The sequence below is a fragment of the Ambystoma mexicanum genome, chromosome 1q, assembly GCF_040938575.1.
Source record: "Ambystoma mexicanum isolate Mex_15411 chromosome 1q, UKY_AmexF1_1, whole genome shotgun sequence".
Lineage (NCBI taxonomy): Eukaryota > Metazoa > Chordata > Amphibia > Caudata > Ambystomatidae > Ambystoma > Ambystoma mexicanum.
The window spans coordinates 1,215,474,428-1,215,493,826 of record NC_090922.1 but is presented as its reverse complement, the minus strand read 5'-3'; positions in this window follow the sequence as shown (position 1 = coordinate 1,215,493,826).

Sequence of the window (19,399 nt, the reverse complement as noted above, 5' to 3'; positions counted from 1 at the left end):
TATGTGAATGAAGGTGCACAGGGGTGCAGGAGACAGTGTTTTCTTTCTACTTTATGGTAACTGTTGCAATTCGTTGCGGAGTAGCTCCATGGCAGTGCACAGGTTGGGTAGGAGTGCTGGTGGCAGTGGTGTGTATGTGGATTGTCGTAGTTAGTGACATGGTGACATGCATGGTGGCATTAAGTTGCGGTGGGTTCGTTCAAGGCCTAGACTGTTGGGTGTATGGCTGAAGGCCTTAGGCTGTATGCCATGCACTCAGGAAGCTAGGGCTTGAGCACACCCATGGCAGTAATGCATTTTTTACTCTGCATCAGTTAGAGGGTGGTGGCTTGTACGGAATGGTTGTGGAGCACATTTCAGATGTAATAGAGCAGCAGAAGTGAGCTGCCATGCGTGTATGTTTGGTTTCGCAGGTGAGGTCACTGTTAGAACATGGTAAAGTTTTTCATGTGTGGTTAGAGTTGGTGCAGTGAAAAGTCACGCAGTGTGGGCACTGGGTGCAGTGTTTGCATACTGTCAGTAAGGAAGAGGGTATGGTTGAAGTGCAGCTTTAATGTGCTTGGATAGTGTGCTGTGTGCAGATTGCTTGGAGTAGGGGCAATGTTGTGCACATTTTGTGGTTAGGTTGGCGGTGACACAATACTTTCTGAGCGGAAGTGGGTAAGACCATAGTATGTGAAAGAAAGGGCGTAGGGGTGCCGGCGACAGTGTAATGTTTGTAGATTATGGTAACTGTTGCATTTAACGCTGTATAGCTCCATTGCAGTGCAGAGGTTGGGAAGGAGTGCTGGTGCCAGTGGTGCATATGTGCAGAGTGGAAATTGGTGACATGTTGACATGCATGGTTGCATTACGGTGCAGGGAATGTGTGCAAGGAGCACACCCACTGCAGCAATGCAGGTTTGACAGTACATCAGGCACAAGGTGGTGATCTTTGGAGAAAGGGTGTGGAGCACATTGTAGACGAGCTACAGCAGCACAAGTGAGTTGAAAAGCATTTATTGTGCGGTCCATGGTTGTGGTGATAGTAGCAACATGCTACAGTATTTGGTGTACGGCAGGAGATGGTGCAGTGAGAAATTGTGCAGTGTGGCTACAGGGTGCAGTGTTTGTGGTAGTTGGGCACATGGTGGCATGCATGGGTGCATGGTGTTGCGGTGGGTCTGTTGAAGGATTAAACTATTGGGTGCATGGCCAAAGGCCGTAGGCCGTAGGGCATGCACTCAAGAGCCTAGACCTTCAGCACACCCACCGCAGCAATGCATGGCTAAATCTGCATCCAGTAGAGGGTGATGCTTCAATAGTGTGGTGTGTGTAGATTGGTTGGAGTAGGGCCAGTGTTGCGAACTGAATGTGGGTAGGTTGGTAGTGACACAATACTTTGTGAATGGAAGCGGGTATGGCCGTAGTATGTGAATGTAAGTGCACAGGGGTGCAGGAGACAGTGTTTCTTTCTACATCATGTTAACTATTGACATTATTTGCTGCATAGCTCCATGGCGGTGCACAGATTGGGTAGGAGTGCAGGTGGCAGTGGTGTGTATGTGGATTGTGGTAGTTGGTGACATAGTGACTTGCATGGTGGCATTACGTTGCGGTGGGTGTGTTCAAGGCCTAAACTATTGGGTGCATGGCCGAAGGCCGTAGGCCGTAGGGCATGCACTCAAGAGCCTAGACCTTCAGCACACCCACCGCAGCAATGCATGGCTGAATCTGCATCCAGTAGAGGGTGATGCTTCAATAGTGTGGTGTGTGTAGATTGGTTGGAGTAGGGCCAGTGTTGCGAACTGTATGTGGGTAGGTTGGCAGTGTGTCAGAGATGCTCAGGTCCTAGGCGCAGGAGCGACGCAGTACCAACCACCCCCTCAATGGTTTCAGTGCCTGCAAGACAGAGCTTACACAGACCTCTTTAACCAGAGCGGGGAAAGAGGGTTAGGATCTCGATGAGTGGATAGGTAGAGGGATTTTAGGATAACCGGATTGAGGGTTGGGAAGAGGTTATGGATGGGACTGGGGATGTTAGGGTAAACGATGTCTGCACACTTTCCTCAAACTGGCTGATGGAACTGCCGTAACACCTTTACATGTAAAGGTGTTGTCACCTCCACCTTACCCTTGAACAAACATGAAGGTGCTCCTTTGAGCACTACAGCAGCATACCAGGATTAGCAACAAACAATTGTTGACATTAGCCCATTTACATTTTCATGAACACAGTCACATGCATTAGCACACTTAGCTTTTTGCTTTAGTCTTTGAGTCCTGTCCTGCATGGGCTGTCAAGTCCTGTGCCACGTCCTTGCAGTCCGAGATTCAGGTTCGAATCAGGTTCAAACTAAAAGAAAACAAAGGACAAGCATTAGCGTATGTCTTATGTTTCTGCTGGTCTCACACTCTCTCACAACACGCATTCAGCGTTTTAACATAAATATTCCACGAATCTTGGAGTGCGCTGCCGCACGTGGCTTATCAAGCCCCGAGTTTACAATTGCCCCTAAACACGGTCTTCCCTCAGACCGTGTGGTCAAAACGCGGCCTTTCCTCAGACCGGGTTCCCCAGCTAGTGCTCCTTCATCTCACGCGCCCTCCCGGCGTTTTCCCATGAGACGAATGCACGTGAAACCATGCACTCTTCCTTCTTTCACTTTAGCAAATATGGCTTTCCCGTGACTCCGCCCACTTAGCTTTTACATGATGCGCAGGGGCTCTGGGAGGGGTCAGGGTATGCCCCCTGCGCTTCCCCAAGGGTCCCAGACTCTGCCTGGGCTGAGCGTCACTTATCTTGTGTCAGCGAGGGGCCGGATCGTTGTTCCTGAGGCTCTAGGCCCCTCACGTATGGATTCCGGGGAGCTGCTGGGCTTACGTCCTCTCTCCTCAGCGTCTCGAGCACAAGCCCCGTGCCTCGGGGCTTGCGCATGGGCATTCGCGAGCCACACCCAGCGCGGCTTCCCATTGGCTCCCGAGCCCACAAAGCATGCTGGGGATTGTAGTCCTGGCGAGTCAAACGCTGGGATTTGTAGTTTGCAGCCGTATTTTGTCTGCAGAAAGGGCATAGCAGCCCTTTAAAGTACAGTACCCTCCTGGAAATGGGCTTCTTCAAGGTCCCTGGCCCCACAACTCCAATAGTACCTGGCCTTAGGCCAATCCTACTCCTGACAGCACTCCCCCTCCCACAGAAGGCAGGTCCTCCTGGTTTATCGGGGTGGTTTTTGTGGAAAGTGTGCAGCAACCGTGGGGCATGCACATGGCGTGAGGGTTCCCAGGAGCGGTCTTCGGGCCCATACCCCACCCAGTCAATCAAATAATAGACTTGGCCATCCCTTAATTTTTTTGAATTCAGAATAGCTCGAACTTCATACTCGGGTTCCCCTTGTATGAGTACTGGGGGTGTTTTTTGGATGCTCGCGCCAGGCGGGGCTGGTTTCAACAGTGACGTGTGGAAAGTAGGGTGGATTTTCATCTGGGGTGGCAGAGCTAGCCGAACCGCCACTGGGTTGATCACTTTTTCTATACTGAATGGGCCTAGATAGCGGGGTTGTAATTTTCTGGGCCCTTCTAACCGTAAGTTTCGGGTGGACAACCATACCAGATCGTTTTTATGATACACTGGGCTGGCACGACGGTGTTTATCGGCATACTTTTTGTATGTATTTTTGGCTTTTACGAGTTTATCCTGCACCTCCTTCCAAACCTGCTCTATTCCGATCCGTTGTCCTGCCAATGTAGGCAATTCCGTTTCTGCTGTGACGGATAAAGGTAAAATCCGTGGATGCCTCCCATACAAGCAGAAGAACGGGGATCGTTTCGTGGAAGAGTGAACAGCATTGTTGTATGCCAATTCTGCTAGCCAAGTGTGTTGAACCCAGGTCGTCTCTCGTCCCGCGGCCAAGCAACGCAGGAACTGTTCTAGTCCTTGGTTCACACGTTCGGTTTGGCCGTCCGTCTCAGGGTGATAACCCGAGGATAATCGAACTTCCATTCCAATGATGTTGCAAAACTCACGCCAGAACCTAGAAGTGAACTGCGGACCCCTGTCTGTGATTATACGGCATGGAAGGCCATGAAGGCGAACCACATTTTGCAAGAATAAATCTGCAATTTCCTTGGCTGTTGGAACCCCTTTACAAGGGATGAAATGAGCCATTTTTGAAAAGGTGTCTACCAACACCAGTATGGAGGTGTAGCCTTGCACTTGTGGGAGCTCGACTATGAGGTCCATCGTGACTGTATGCCATGGTGTAGTAGGTGTCGGCAGGGGACGTAAGAGGCCCGCTGGTTTCTGATGGTCGGCTTTGTTCCGGGCACAAATTGCACACTGTTGCACATATTGCTGAACATCAAGCCGCCATCTTGGCCACCAGAAATGTCTTGCTACCAATTCTAAAGTCTTTGCCCTACCGGGATGACCCGCTAGGGAGGAATCATGGCACCACGACATCGCTTTTTCCCGTAAGGGTACAGTAGGCAAATACAAAGAATGCCCATGATATGGGAGCCCATCCTTAATGGTGTGCTTGGGATCCAGTTTGCTCCATTGATGAAGGTCATGAATGGAAAGCTCCTTTTGGATGCTCTCAAAAATGTCGGCGGTTAAACCCACTATTTGTGCTGGAGAGACTATTGGCCGAGGTACAGTTTCTATTTCCTCAGAGACCTTGTCTGGATAGCGGGACAAAATGTCAGCCTTCCGATTGTTCGTTCCAGGTCTGTATGTGATAATAAAATCAAACTCTGCGAAATATTGGGCCCAACGCAGTTGACGCGGACTCAAGGTCTTGGCAGTCCTAATAAACTGAAGGTTGCGATGGTCGGTAATAACCGTCACTGTGTGACGTGCCCCCATCAAATAGTGCCGCCATTCGCCAAAGGCTGCCTTTATGGCCAATAGTTCCCTATCTGCTATGATGTAGTTCACTTCTGCTGGAAGCAGTTTCCTCGAATAGTAGGCTACTGGGTGTAAAAGGCCCGTCTGAGGATCGCGTTGGGACAGAACGGCTCCCAGCGCATAGCTGGAAGCATCCGTTTCCACCACAAATGGTTGAGACAAGTCCGGATGTTTCAATACCGGTGCATCAGTAAAGGCCTTCTTGAGCCGTAAAAATCCCTGCTCAGCCAAGGCGTCCCAAATAAACGGGCAGCCTTTGCGCAAAAGTCTCGTGATCGGAGTAACCAACTCAGAGAAATTCTTGACAAACCGTCTGTAAAAATGTGCAAATCCCAGAAAGGATTGTACGTCTTTGACATTGGCTGGCGGAGGCCAATCAAGAATGGCCCTCACCTTTTTTGTATCCATTTGTACGCCTGTCGGAGTAAGGTAGTACCCCAAGAATTCCACGGTAGTACGGTGGAATTCACATTTCTCTAGCTTGGCATATAGATGGTACTCTCTTAACTTTTGTAGGACAGCGCGTACATGCTGGACGTGATCTTCTAGGCTATGGGAATAAATGATGATGTCATCGATGTATACGACGGCACATACGTCCAAATATTCCCGAAGAACCTCATCTAAGAAATGCTGGAAGGCAGCAGGTGCTTTACAGAGACCAAATGGCATAACCTGATATTCATACAATCCGAATTTTGTTCGGAAGGCGGTTTTCCACTCGTCACCTTCGCGCACCCGCACAAGATGGTAAGCCCCACGAAGATCCAGCTTAATATAGATGACCGCGTCCCTAACCTGATCTAGAAGGACGGGGATGAGTGGAAGTGGGTAACGGTTTTTGATGGTTATCCGATTCACCCCGCGGTAATCTATGCAAGTCCTGAGTTCCCCGGACTTCTTTGGTACGAAGAACAAGGGAGAAGATACCGGCGAATTAGAGTGTCTAATAAAGCCATTTTGTAAGTTGGCTGTTATATACTCCCGAAGGTGTTTGTTTTCAGCCTCGGTCAAGGCGTATATACGGCTGCATGGTAACGTTGCCCCTGGCTCAAGATCGATCCGGCAATCGAATGGCCGATGTGGGGGCAGAGTTTCAGCGGCTTTCTTATTGAAGACGTCTACAAAGTCTGAGTATTCTGTGGGTAGTTCTTCTAAGCGCGCTTCGGGTTGAACACCGGTAATGCCTGCGACTTGGAAGGCCGCGGCCACCGGCTGTTCACAATGTTCCCGACAATAAGGAGAGCTAAATTTTACAAAGCCGGAGGTCCAACAAACCTGAGGATCATGTTTTCTCAACCAAGGTAACCCTAAAATAAGGCCAAACTGCGGGGCAGCAATTAAGTCAAAGGCAATGTATTCCCAATGCCCAATACCACAACTCAGGGTCACTAAATGAGTGTTATGTGTAATGGGTCCCGAGCATAGAGGTGTACCATCAACCGCGCGTACGGGCTTAGGTTCTGCCTTTTGCTGGATAGGGATACCCAACCTGGCCGCAAACTGGATATCTATAAAGTTACCCGTTGCCCCCGAGTCAATCAACATGGTGACCTCCTTTGATATACCCTGAAAACCAAGACACCCCCTTACCGAAATGTGTGGGGCAAAATTGGGACAACCTTCTATTGGGGCCCTACAATCGGTCAGGCTCGGCCGGGTGACCCCCACTACCGACGAGCCGAGGCGTTTCCCTGAGTCTTGGACTTTGTGGGGCATTCACGAACAAAGTGTCCGGACTTCCCACAGTACATGCATACACCATCTTTTCTCCTTCGTTCTTTTTCTTCCTTTGATAGGGGACCTCGAACTGACCCAATTTGCATCGGCTCGTCCCCTTCGGGCTTGTCCATTGACCCTCGCGTCCCTTTAAATTGGTCAAACCTTGCCGCTGGACGTGACTCCCCTTTCTTCCTATCCCCCCGTCGCTCCGCCTGACGATGATCCAACCGCATCGCCAGATCAATCATATCCGAGCACTCTCGGGTTGGGGGTCAACTTGGGCAATAAGATCTTTCAGATCATCCCTCAATCCCTGATAAAATAGGGACATGCATTTCTCACGTGGCCATTCGGCTTCGGCTACCAATCGGTTGAACTGAGTGACATACGTCACTAGTTCCTTACTTCCCTGCCTCAATGTCAGCAATTCCCGATCCTTACACAGGGTGGCAGCCCTACGATTGAATATTTTCTCAAATTCACTGAGAAACTCGTCCCAATCATATAAGATAGTATTGTCCTTTTGGACTAGGGGGTTTGCCCATGCTGCAGCATCTCCTGTGAGATAGGAGATAACAAATGCAGTCCTAGACTGATTGGACCGGAACGCTGCCGGTTTCATAAGGAAATGGAGGCGGCATTGCGTAACAAAGGTAGAGAATTTCTGTGGGTCTCCTGCATACCGCTCAGGCGGAGCCAGAGGAATCATGGGCTCTGGGGTGACTTGCACCTGTACTGGTGCGTGACCCGGCAAAGGTGCTGTTTGTGCGGCCAAGCTACGTACCTGCGCTGACAGCGTGGCATAGTCCTGCCTGGACGCCGCTAGTTCGCTTTGTAGGTCCTGCAAGACCTTGGCGATCTCTTCCATAATGGTGACGGGGGTTGGCTACACCACTCAGGCGCCTGAATATTACGTGGGCTTGTGCTTCTGTCAGAGATGCTCAGGTCCTAGGCGCAGGAGTGACGCAGTACCAACCACCCCCTCAATGGTTTCAGTGCCTGCAAGACAGAGCTTACACAGACCTCTTTAACCAGAGCGGGGAAGGAGGGTTAGGATCTCGATGAGTGGATAGGTAGAGGGATTTTAGGATAACCGGATTGAGGGTTGGGAAGAGGTTATGGATGGGACTGGGGATGTTATGGTAAACGATGTCTGCACACTTTCCTCAAACTGGCTGATGGAACTGCCGTAACACCTTTACATGTAAAGGTGTTGTCACCTCCACCTTACCCTTGAACAAACATGAAGGTGCTCCTTTGAGCACTACAGCAGCATACCAGGATTAGCAACAAACAATTGTTGACATTAGCCCATTTACATTTTCATGAACACAGTCACATGCATTAGCACACTTAGCTTTTTGCTTTAGTCTTTGAGTCCTGTCCTGCAAGGGCTGTCAAGTCCTGTGCCACGTCCTTGCAGTCCGAGATTCAGGTTCGAATCAGGTTCAAACTAAAAGAAAACAAAGGACAAGCATTAGCGTATGTCTTACGTTTCTGCTGGTCTCACACTCTCTCACAAACTCTCACAACACGCATTCAGCGTTTTAACATAAATATTCCACGAATCTTGGAGTGCGCTGCCGCACGTGGCTTATCAAGCCCTGAGTTTACAATTGCCCCTAAACACGGTCTTCCCTCAGACCGGGTGGTCAAAACGCGGCCTTTCCTCAGACCGGGTTCCCCAGCTAGTGCTCCTTCATCTCACGCGCCCTCCCGGCGTTTTCCCATGAGACGAATGCACGTGAAACCATGCACTCTTCCTTCTTTCACTTTAGCAAATATGGCTTTCCCCTGACTCCACCCACTTAGCTTTTACATGATGCGCAGGGGCTCTGGGAGGGGTCGGGGTATGCCCCCTGCGCTTCCCCAAGGGTCCCAGACTCTGCCTGGGCTGAGCGGCACTTATCTTGTGTCAGCGAGGGGCCGGATCGTTGTTCCTGAGGCTCTAGGCCCCTCGCGTATGGATTCCGGGGAGCTGCTGGGCTTACGTCCTCTCTCCTCGGCGTCTCGAGCATAAGCCCCGTGCCTCGGGGCTTGCGCATGGGCATTCGCGAGCCACACCCAGCGCGGCTTCCCATTGACTCCCGAACCCGCAAAGCATGCTGGGGATTGTAGTCCTGGCGAGTCAAACGCTGGGATTTGTAGTTTGCAGCCGTATTTTGTCTGCAGAAAGGGCATAGCAGCCCTTTAAAGTACAGTACCCTCCTGGAAATGGGCTTCTTCAAGGTCCCTGGCCCCACAACTCCAATAGTACCTGGCCTTAGGCCAATCCTACTCCTGACACAGTGACACAATACTTTGTGAATGGAAGTGGGTATGGCCGTAGTATGTGAATGTAAGTGCACAGGGGTGCAGGAGACAGTGTTTCTTTCTACATCATGTTAACTATTGACATTATTTGCTGCATAGCTCCATGGCGGTGCACAGATTGGGTAGGAGTGCAGGTGGCAGTGGTGTGTATGTGGATTGTCGTAGTTGGTGACATAGTGACTTGCATGGTGGCATTACGCTGCGGTGGGTGTGTTCAAGGCCTAGGCTATTGGGTGCATGGCCGAATATGCATGTTGTGGTCTTGCATTATGGAGTACTACATTTGGGGTATATGTCATGCTCACGTTTGCTTCGTCACCTCAAGAAGTTGATGACAGCAGTAATGCAGATTTTTCCCACTGCCAAGGTCATTTTCTCATCCATACCACCAAGAGGTGCTTGGGACCATGCCGGTGTAATTTGTCCACAGCCAGAGGTCGGGAGGTGTTTCATGAACAGAAGCATGTATGACTTTATGTGCAGTGGTTCCAAGGAAATGGCATTTTTTGTAACCTCCATTGGCAATGCTGTTTTGTCTGCCACTCTGCACGAAGCATTGGAGAGAATCCTGTAGCAATGTAAGAGAAGCCTTAACGTTCAGGGCGTACAAATGTCAGGAGGCCAAGCAAACAGAAACTGATGGAAAGACATGAAAAAAATTAAAACTTGTATGCAAGCATGTACATAACAAAAACAGGACAAAAAAAATTAAAAATACATATATTGTGTGTGACAGTACTACAGACCCAACCCCCTACCCTGATTTCCACGTTCCCCCCGTACCTCCCAACCCCTTCCTCCCTAGCACGAAAAACTCAGTGGATTACGCTGTACTTTGACGCTTACCACATGCAAAATTCATCCATTTTCAGGATTGGAGCCAAGGAAATGCAACAGTAGAGTGAAAGACAGTGCTCTATAAGGTTTGTGGTTCATGTGTGTACGCAAACACTATGCCAGAAGGTCACTTTGTACAAAGAAGTACCGGTGGGAGTGTGCAAGGTAAGGGGCCGGCATCCTGGGTGAACGCATGAACTGTATGTATTTGGTTGAAATTCGTAAAATACATGTAGTGTTCCTTTTGTGCATTGTTATTTAAAAAGGTGGAAGGAGGTGGGGTACTGGGAAAAACAAGAAAAAACATTGCAATGTACACAGTAAGTGGCAGGCATCCTATTGTATGAATGCATTGTGTGTATGATATCATATGATGTGGATTTGTATGCTATGGCATTCGTAGTGTGCCAATACACATGTTCAGCAAAGTGCAAAAAAGCAAGGGAGGGGGAACAGAGGGGACCCAGAGACAACAACCCTACTAGGCCAGGTGTAACTTAGATTGGCCAAGTGTATGGGTGGAGGGAAGGGAAGGTGTAGTACATGGTAGAAAGAACAAATGACAATGAGTGAAAATACGGGCCGATTATGCCAAGTGCACACATCAGATGGTGGAGGAACTGTTAGGGAGGTGACATGGGCCCGACATCACAGAGTCGCCAGGTAACCAGTGCATATTAAGTGTACGCAAGGCAGTCAGCCGGGGAGAAGAGCAGAAACAGCAGCCGCTAAGAGAAAGGCTGTGAGGGGCTTCCGGAACCAACAATGGTTCTCCTCACCTTTCAGGAAAGCAGGGAGGCTTTTGCAGAGGGAGGCCACCACCTGGTTTCTTGCAGAAGCGACTGACCCTGACAGAGGTGCAGGACTTATGAGGGAGCTATTGAAGACATTTCACTGCAGGAGAGATACCATCCCAAGTCGCGCACTCCTCTTCTGAATGCGTTTCAAAGGGCGGAGAGTCAAAGTGGGCAGATTTATAAAGAGCCTGTTGCAATAGTGCAGCTTGGGCAGAAGTACAGCTGTGCAGACAGTGATCTTTTGGAAAGTTGCTTTCAGTTGGTACAATACAATCAATGTTGCCTTTGGTGGCATATTTTATCGATTTGTGTAGGAGGTGGGTTAGTGGGGAAAACATTTCGTAGCATTGTCGGAAGGAAAGTAGAGGGTTCCTGTTTTGATATTACAATGTACGATATGGGTAAATGAGAACATGATACTACTTGATGTTAGGGAATGGGAGAAAAAAAAACAGTATGCTTCTAAAGAACATAACGGCAACTATTGAAAAAGTTTTCATACCTCCACTTTGTGGGGATGGGTGGTCATGTGGATGCATGTGGCTGCAGAAATCTTGCAATCTTTTACGGAACTTTGCACTGAAAATCCTTTTGAGTGACAGTACACTTGGACGCTGAATTTGTTATGGTACCTAGGAAGTGCTCTGCAGTACTGATAGTGTTAAATGCTAACAGCTTGCATGGCATTAGTGTAATCGTGTGTGCCTATTTACCCATAACCCAATGATGTAGTGGTGGAGAAATGATAGTGGAAATGGAAGAAGGATTGCTCCAACTTTACAGGGGTGCGACCCTCGCAGTACTTTGGGAAGCGCACATGCTCTAATCTGCACTTCTCACCATGCTGCCCAATTGACATGCCACTGTGGGGATTATCCAATTAGGTACTGTGGGTGTCGTTCACAGGAAGGGCGAGTCAAACTCTTGTACATTACACTTTACAAAATTGGAATCAGGCGTTAAGGGTTAACGACAGCGTTAACCCTTAACGCCTGGGTCGTAATGAGGCCCAGTGACCTCATTTTTCCAAGAAAATAGCATTTTGTTGTCACGCATTGGGAATGCAGTTTTGTTTGCCTGTCTACAGGATGCAGTGAAGAGTTTACTGTATTACTGTGAGCACAAGAAAACACAAAAGCAAATAAAAACCGAACAAAAGGTGTTTCTCTAGAAGCATCTACATTTTTTTAAAAGGCTCTTTTAAGAGCTGGCCCTTACCACAAACTCCTCCTACCCTTGTTGCAAGTTATTCCCCCACGCCCGCAAGCAACACGAAAGCCATATCCAGGGATTTTGCAAATGGCGGCCATGGAAATGGGACTGTGGGAATGTCCAATCAGGTGATTAGGGTATGCGGCAATAGGAAGAAGGACTCCTGCTTCACTCAGGCCCAGCCCTTGCGGTACTTGGGGAAATGCACATGCCACTTTCTGTGCTTCTCACCATGCTGGCCTATGGAAATGGGACTGTATGGATTATCCTATCAGGTGCTCATGGTGTGCATCACAGGAAAGCGCTCCAATAGGAAGAAGGACTCCTTCTGCTTTACTGGGGTACTGCCCTCGCAGTACTTGGGAAAGCGCACGTGCCACAGTATGCACTTCTCACCATGCTGGCCAATGGAAATGGAACTGTGGGGATTGTCCAATATCAGGTGTGCGTCACATGAAAAGGCGGCAATATAATTTTCATTACTCTGTGTAGTGAGGATGGCAGGCAGAGATGGCGAGATGCACTGTCTTGATAGTCGGTGATGCCTTTTTGGAAGATCTGCTCCAGTATGCCGTCAAAAAAGGCTTTCATGGCAATTTCTATTTGGATGGAGTGGGCGCTTTGTGGTTCTGTGGCGATGTGAGCAGTTTCAGCCCTGTGCTTGCAGTATGCCAATGAATGGCCACTTCAGCTGGAGTCCATGGTGTGGTCATGCACTATGGAGCATTCCATTTAGGTTCATTGGCTTGCTCCCATGTGTACCGTCAACTGAAGAAGGTGATGAAAGCAGTGAAGCGCATTTTCCCCACTGCCAAGGTGCTTTTCTCATGTATCCCACCGAGAATCGTATGAGACTATTCCAATGATTCTTGTCGCCAACCAGAGGTCGGAAGGGGCCTCATCAACAGAAGCATGCGTGACTTTTTGAATGTTGCTGGGATGTTGTCCTGTGAGAATGAGAACATTGGTTTTCGATTAATACACCTTTTCCAAGCAAATGGAATGTCTTTGTCGACCAGTGGCAATGACATTTTGTTTCAAAATCTACAGGCTGCACTGAAGACCCTATTGTAAGAATGTAAACTGACGTACAAAACACAAAAATACTTAGAAAAATCACAACAAATTGTGTTTCTATGCAAGCACCTTTACAAAAAATCAACAAAAAAAGGCTCTTTTCAGAGCTGCCACAATTAACAATGTCCCCTACCCTGGTTGAAAGTTATTCCCCCACTCCCGCATGTTCACAGCCAGAGAAGTCCACAGATAATACGATACTTGCAGGTGGCATATGTTAGATACACCCCTTTTGCAGATGACGCCCATAGAAATGGGCCGGTAGAGGCTACGGGATTGGGCAATAATGTTTCTGGGTGTGCTGTGTACGCATAGACTGTGGCATACGGTGTAGATGTCGACAGAAATGTAGTGGGTGCGGTTATGGCTGTGTGTTCCACGAGCAACAGCATGTGGGTTTTGGGGAGTTTGAAATATATTGATTGAAAGTGATTGGAAATCACTGTTTAGTAGCTGCTTACTGTGAATTCTCTCATGTGGCTGTGTAGTGCTCTGGAGCACCTACAATGCAGTGACTGCTTTTGGTTTGCTTGTGTGACACTGTGGTGACGCGCAATCATGCCGACATTAGTGTTCTTCAATGTGGAGGGAAAATTTGCACCACATGTTACACGAGTTTCAGTGCCGTTTGCGATGAAGGAGACAATTGCCCAGGTCATGTGTCTGTTTCCAATCTCCTGCATAACTTTCTAATTACGCAGACACTGATGTGGCTGCATTATTTTTTATTTGGTCCGCAAATGGAGAAAACGCGGTACATTGCGAATCTATTTGTGCCTTTCTATGACATGTGCCAATGACGTACTTCACACATAGGAATATGAAATTTCACTGCATGAACACTTTCCCCCAACAATAACGTTCATCTTACTATTCCTGCCATCCGTATTTCTGCACACCCCATCCAAATTGTCTTGGTGCCCTTCTTGAAAGTTGTGGAAGAATTTTTGTAGTAAGTGTTGCACACAACACGTTAAGAAACCGCTTTCTACAGTGACCCCCTTTCCACCCAATTCAACTACATTGGCAATTCCATTGTTCTTCTCTGAAAGATCTTTCTTTATTTCCCCTTTTCCTTTCCCAGTTCTTTTCTGTTTATTTTGGTCTTCTAACACACACCACAGAAGGAACGGCAGGAAAGGCCCAGTACAGGAGGGGCTGCACCTGCATCGATACCATAGGGGACGTGCTGAGAGACGGAATTATTGGGTGGCCCTCACCAACATAGGTGCCAATCATTGTCATGCTCCCGGATGGAACCTTCCCACGTACTTCCAGGTGCCTTCCCTCTGTAGAGTAGCACGTTGCTGTACATGCACAATACACATTGCCGGGTAAGTGTCTGTAGCGCGGAATATGGTCTGCAAGGATGTTTTAGCACTCTGCTGCCCTATAGGAGTGCCCCTGTTGTTGGCCGCAGCAGATGTGGAAAATGCTGAACATGAAATTACCCTAATGCATTGTTGGAAGGACCGGTACCTGTGAGCTTTTGTGGCCGAGGGTCAGGATGGGGCAGTGTGAATTAATCCTTTCCCTGTAAAAAAAGATCAAAAGGAATTAAAAAAATGCAAGGACAAAATCAGCAGCTTTTGTCTCTGAAGCACCTTCAGCTGAATAGAATGTATTTCTACTTCCAAACAGGCAGTCGGGCATGTAGGCCTCCATAGCCAAAATAGTTCTGATGTAAAATATAACACTATTGGCTTTTGACAAAATTTGTTCCACCCTACTATATGACTGATAACAGAGTGCTTAAGTATGAAACCGTATCTAGCTGTCCATTTCCATATGTTATTCCTCACACCCTGTTACCAATGTGAAACAAATTCTGGATCATTGACCCATACCGTACACTTAATATGTAAAAATGTGATTGTTTTGTACGCTAAGTGAGGGTACTCCCTGACTTTAAACATGCTTGCCCAGTTGTTGTCATTAACTGCACATCTCTTACCTTGAACCCTGCTCTCCCCTGCTGCATTGGTCTCTACTCCTGCTCAAGACTGGGTGAAATTTCTGAAAAGTGATCTACAGGCTCTCGCAGATCTCCTAGTGTCATCACGATAGGATTGTGTGTTCCTGCCGATTCTTTCTCCATCCCGAATCTGCCCAATTCGCCTTTAAGCAGCATGGGAAGTTCAGGAGACGTTCGGGCAGGTTCAAGTGGATTTTTTTGAATAAAACATACAATTAAATAACTTCAAAGGATTCAGAAGTGAGAGAAAAGGTAGGAGGAATTAAGGGGTCATGTGCAGCTGGATGGGGTGTTTTAAAAAAAAAATATTAAAATGTTTTGTCATCTACAAAGCTGCAAACAAAGAGTAAAGTCTGGCTTATCTATTAAAATAACAGCCATGTGCTACCCATTTATTATTTGCATATGTTTCTTTCTTTAATTTGGAAAGATCTGTCATATTCCATCAATGGTACACTTTCTTTGCTTTGAACATGAGATGGTAGGAAAAGGACTGACCTCTTCAACCTAATGTTTACAGCAACACTATATCAGCATTACATTTCCATGCGCTTAACCTGAATCTGCCATCCAAATCTACTAAAGGTCCAGGCCAAACCCAACCACTCACCTAAATACAGGGAACAGTCCGGTGATTTGGGGTTTACATAAATAATTCAGCACATGTTGACTCCTGCTCCCTGCTTTTCGGTGCTTTTTTGCAAGTCAATTCATGTCTAGGGCCACCATGTTATTTCACTGTTGCCCCCCCACAAACTCTGCAGTTAATACAGCCATGAAAAAAATTAAACAAACTATGCTTAAATATAACTCTGGGTTGCTTCTCACTGATATCTAAGCCAACCTCTTCAGAGATCAATGGAGGTAGCAGATGGGACATTCACCTGAGCTCATCCACACATATAAAGCTAGTCGCAAACGTGCACAAAGTCATGGACAGGGCATACGAAGACACGTTTTTTTTTATTTTAACACTGTCTCTTGGCTATTCCCTGGCCATACCTGTTCAGCCGAAGAGGCCCAAATACTAAGGATGTGACACCGGAGGAAATAGATACGTCTTTCTTTATTAACAGTTAACTGCGTACTGACTAAATCTCTCTCCTCCCCGCTCCCACGTCATCCCTCATGTGGTCTGCATCTGTCTTCTTCTTAAAGAGACAGAGCCTACCAACATCACCCCCTGACAAATGTCCTTGCGTCCGCCTAGCACTACTCAACTAGGCGAAGCAGCCTCCTGATGGTTCGCTGGGGCCTGGCACTTGCATCGCCGCTCTGGAACGAACTGGGTGCTTCAGCCAGCTCCAATATGTGGCAGTTGGTTTCTCTAGGGGGAATCCACAGGTCATCCCTGGACTCACAAGGCTCTGGGTCAGGGTCAGGCAGCGGAGGTCTTTCATCCTCCCTCGTGACAACATGGTTGAATAAGGAACTGTTCCGTGTCACTTCTTTTTCGGCATTCACTGCAGTTACCATGGTTCCCTTAATGGCTGTGACATGAAGTGGCTTCGGAGCAAATCGAGCATCAATCCTCTTCGACGTTGCTTGCTGCACCAACACTTCATCACCTACTTGGAACTCCTTGGGCTTAGCCCCAATTCTCTCGTCTGTCTCCTTCGAGCTTTTTCCTTCCGCTCCGCGTCTCTTCTTATGACCTCCAGGTCCGCTTCTGGCTGGGTCATAGGGTGTCTCACAATGTGTGTGCGAACATCATATCTCATCATTAGTTTGGCCGGGGTCTTGTTGGTTGCCTCCTGGAGGGTGTTGCGGTAGTCCCTGAGCAGCCGACAGAGCGCTTCATCTGGGTCAGCACCCTCAATGCAGGCCCTCTGCATCGTTTTCTCATTGGAAGCCATAAATCGCTCTGCCATTCCATTGGCTTGTGGCCAGCGGGGGGATCTTCTGATGGGTGAACCCCATGTGTTTTGCTAGATTGCCTACTCGTATCCGCTGAATGGAGGCTCGTTGTCAGACTTAATTGTACCTGGGATTCCCCATTCACTCAATACCTCATTGAAGATCGCAGCGACATGGGCGAAGGTTGTGGAAACTGTTTTCTTCATGATGGGGAATCTTGAGTTCTCAACTATGAACAGTAGGAGGTACTCCCATCAGGCTGATCGCCAGTGCCATGGAGGGGTCTTCTGCGAGGCTGACGCAACAGCTACCAGTGAAATAGCAGGTGGGAGCGCATTTGCGGTGACATAGTTGATGTACAGTGTGCGTCCCCGGCCCTGGACGCTGGCTTGCCTACTGGATGCCTTGACAGATAATATGCTGGGTTATTTTCACCCCCAGGCCTGTGAATGATCTCAGAGTCATATTCTTGAAGCCTGATGCTCCACCATTCTATCCTGGGGGCATTTGGTCCTGCGGTTTCCAAATAGAGAGAGCAGAGCCTGATGGTCTGTAATGAGTGTGAACCTTTTGCTTATTACGAAGTTGTGGAGGTGCTTGCATGCACATGCAGCCACCAGGCTCTCTTTTTCAGCTTGCGAGTAGGCAGACTCAGGCAGGGCTAGTGCTCTGCCGGCATAGGCCACGATGTGTCTGGGGTGGGAATCGACACCATTCGTCTGGGCGAGTATAGCCCCTAGCCCCACTTGGCTTGTGTCCACAACGATTTCCGTGTGCCAGTCTGGGTCCAAGTAGGCCAACCTCTGGGCTTCCGCTAAGGCCAATTTAATGGTGTTGCATGCCTCCTGACATTCGGCTGACCAGGCAAACATGGTGTCCTTCTGCAGCATGCGTCGTAGTGGCTCGGTGATGGAGGCATAGTATGGGATGTAACAAGCGCAATAGCCTGCCATCCCCAGAAACGATTGCACATCAGCTACTTATGTTGGTTCACGCAGATTGAAAATGGTGGAGACCTTATCAGGATCTGGCGTCATGCTGTCTACAGAGAAAATATGTAAAAAAAACTTCAGTTTGGTTTTGCTAAATCGGCACTTGTCTATGTTCAGTGTCAGCCCGGCTCCTTGGACAGCCGCACAGGTTGCAAGCAATGCAGCATTGTGCTCCTCCTGCGATTGATACGAAGACTAGGATGTCGTCACTGTAATTTAGAGCCCCCCGTATTGGCCTGATGATCTGCCTGATGATCTCCTGAAATATTTCAGCCATCGAAGAGATTCAGAAATGGAGGCGTTTGTTATGAAACAGGCCATTTTGGGTTGCGAACGTGGTGATGCCCCTCGATTCAGGATGCAGCTCCATCTGATGATATCCTTGGGTCTAGTTGAAGAAGAGAACCAAGTTGTTCAACTGGACAATCCTGTTCTTTATGTGAGGTCCTGGGTGGCGTTCTCGCTGAATGGCGGTGTTGGCCATTCTCATGTCCACACAGAGTCTCAAGCGTCCCTCTTCCTTGGGCACAATCGCTAAAGGGAGACCCATGGGGCCGGCCCTGTGGCCAGTTAAATAATGGCATCATTAAGTAGCTGATTGAGCTTGTTCGAGACTGCGGCCTGTAGGTGGAAACTGACTCTCCTGGGATGTTGGTGAACGGGTCGGACCGTTGTATCGATGTGCAGTATGATCGTGGGACCTTTCATCTTCCCCAACCGTTGCAGAGGAGCGGGAATTTCGCTATGATCGTCTCTTTCGTGATGGGGCCTTCGGATGGGTGTTCATTCCTTATTGTGCAAACATGTCCTTTCGCGTCACTCAGAAGCAGCGTCGATTGTATAGTGTCCCCTTCGTGGACATGAATGTCAATGAGTCCCAGATAGGACGCAGTGTGGAAGCTCTGCAAGAATCGCCCTTTGGTTGGGCTTCGGATCACGCGGATGACTGTGGTAGTGGACAGTCCTTTATGCATGAGCCGGTGCCTGAAATGTCCAATGGAGTGGAGAGGAAGGTCTGCGCCCCACTGGAAGATGTTTGACATCGTCTGAGTTAGTGCTGGCCTGTCGGGTATCTGCAGGAATCCTTTTTCCCCCATAATGTTAATTGTGCCCCCAGAATCGACCAGCAAACATAGTTGTTTACCACTTATATCCACAGGTATTCTGGGCATCGCCCTCACCTCTCTGTCACCCAGGATGAGATTGACATGTTCGTCTTGACCATACTGGTCGTAGATGTCATCTTCAGAAGCAGGTCTGTGTACTACTGCCAGATAATGACTTTGTTATGGTTGTGCCGAACCATGCCAGTTCGGGGAAGCCTTTCAAAGGCTGCCCTGCGCTTGTGTGGCACCCTATTTAAATTAAAAGCACTGGAGTGGGAGCTTTTCACTTAAATAGGGTGCCACCACCACACCAGCTTGGGGGATGCCCCATGCTGGCATGGAAGAGGCACCTTATTCAAATGAAAAGCTTCCCGCTCCCATGCTTTTCATTTAATTAGGGTGCCCCCACAACACCAGCTGGGGGAGCCCTTGAAAGGCAGAGTATTTTGCTGGCGCATTTTTATTTTTGTGGAAATAAAACCTTTTTCTCCTTGCAAGAAGTGTGCTGGGCCTTTTTCCCTAGTGGGTTGCATTTTTTGTGATGTGAGCATTGAGCGATTTCTCTACACTATTCCGAGGACCTTATGGGAAACGCTTCCGTTTGGACAATTCCTGAGATACAATTG